Source organism: Otolemur garnettii, unplaced genomic scaffold (assembly GCF_000181295.1).
Source record: "Otolemur garnettii isolate 467f Iridium unplaced genomic scaffold, OtoGar3 scaffold00054, whole genome shotgun sequence".
In the NCBI taxonomy this organism is placed as follows: Eukaryota; Metazoa; Chordata; class Mammalia; order Primates; family Galagidae; genus Otolemur; species Otolemur garnettii.
Window position 1 is genome coordinate 8,461,909 of NW_003852449.1, and position 1,731 is coordinate 8,463,639.

Here is a 1,731-nt window from a genome sequence, read left to right on the forward strand (position 1 = left end):
GTATAATGCCAATAAGTCAGTGATGCATATTATAACGAAGGGATTTTACAAAGAAGTACAATTCTTAGTTGGGTAGGCCTATTTGTCAATGAGCCCAGGGAGAAATCACTGTTAACTATTTTGAAAGAGTTAATTTCTCTAGACTAGATTACAGTAAATGTACATTTGTACTCTGTGTATTTGACTTGGATGAAAGAAAAAAACTTTGTCTCTGTTGAGAGTGGTTGTCAACAATTTTTCCTCCCAACCCACCTAAGGATAAAAGCCTTGCATCAAGTATTAGTGGCTTTCTTTTTAGTGGCTTTCTTTGGCCCTGGATCTCAAGGCAGAATATAATCTGATCAAGAATAATTGCTCTAACCTATGAAACTTAAATGTGAAAACCCCACATTCACTGAAGTTACCTTTAGGCTATAAATGAGGCTGTAGGAAGTCCAAGTTCTCAATGAATTCAGTATCTGAAGAGAGTAACTCCATAAGACAATATAGAAAATAGTGAACTATAACTATTAAATATAAAATGAACTTATCTGGGCAGCACCCATAGATCTGGGTAGGGTGCCGGCCACATATACCAAGGCTGGCAGGTTCGAGCCCAGCCCAGGCCAGCTAAAACAACGACAACTGCAACAACAACAAAAATTGCCAGGTGTTGTGGCAGGCACCTATAGTCCGAGCTACTTGGGAGGCTAAGACAAGAGAATCACTTAAGCCCAAGAGTTAGAAGTTGCTGTGAACTATGACGCCACGGCACTCTATCTAGGGTGATAGCTTGAGACTCTGTCTCAAAAAAAGAAAAAGGTCTCAGTGCCCATAGCACAGTGGTTACCACATACACTGAGGTTTGGGGATTTGAACCTGACCCGAGCCAGTTAAACAACAATGACCACTGCAACAAAAAATAACTGGGCATTGTGGCAGGCGCCTGTGGTCATAGCTACCCAGGAGGCTGAGGCAAGCGAATCGCTTAAACCCATGAGTCTGAGGTTGCTGTGAGCTGTGACACCACAGCACTCTACCAAGGGTGACATAATACAACTCTGCCTCAAAAAATAAATAAATAAATAAAATGAACTTTTCTTCCCAAATGGTTTCCAAATTATTTATATGACCTTACAAATGCAGGAATATACAACATAAAATTTCAACTTTGCAGAAGATCAAAAAAGGACTTTAGGTCTGAAAGTCTAAACATATACATTTTAAATGACTGATAACTTAATGTTACTTCACCAGCCCATGTTGTCATTCCGAATTGATTCTATAAATATATTGTATATTTCTACCAAGGTAATTACAACAAAGTAATTGTTATAAGAAAAAATTTCCAAGTGAAAAATAGGCTGCTTTTTTTTCTTTTTATTAAGACAGTTTTACTCTGTTGACCCAGGCTAGAATGTTGTGGGATAATAGCTCAAAAAACCTCAAACTCCTGAGCTATAACAGCCAGGCAAGGTGGCTCACGCCTCTATTCCTAGCATTCTTGGAGGCCAAGATGGGCGGACTACCTAAGCTCAGGCTAGTTCGAGACCAGCCTGAGCCAGAGTGAGACCTCGCCTCTAAAAACAGAAGGGTAGGCTCAGCGCCTGTGGCTCAAGTGGCTAAGGCGCCAGCCACATACACCTAAGTTGGCAGGTTCAAATCTAGCCCAGGCCTGCCAAACAACAATGACGGCTGCAACCAAAAAATAGCCAGGCGTTGTGGTGGGCGCCTGTGGTCCCAGCTACTTGG

General features: G+C 41.4%; 1 protein-coding gene across 1 annotated transcript in view; it reads right to left on the reverse strand.

The window, feature by feature from the left end:
* The window catches only part of TOGARAM1 (TOG array regulator of axonemal microtubules 1), a 73,226-nt gene that overhangs the window by 43,253 nt on the left and 28,242 nt on the right, over positions 1–1,731 (reverse strand). The gene's annotated exons all lie outside the window — the stretch shown is intronic.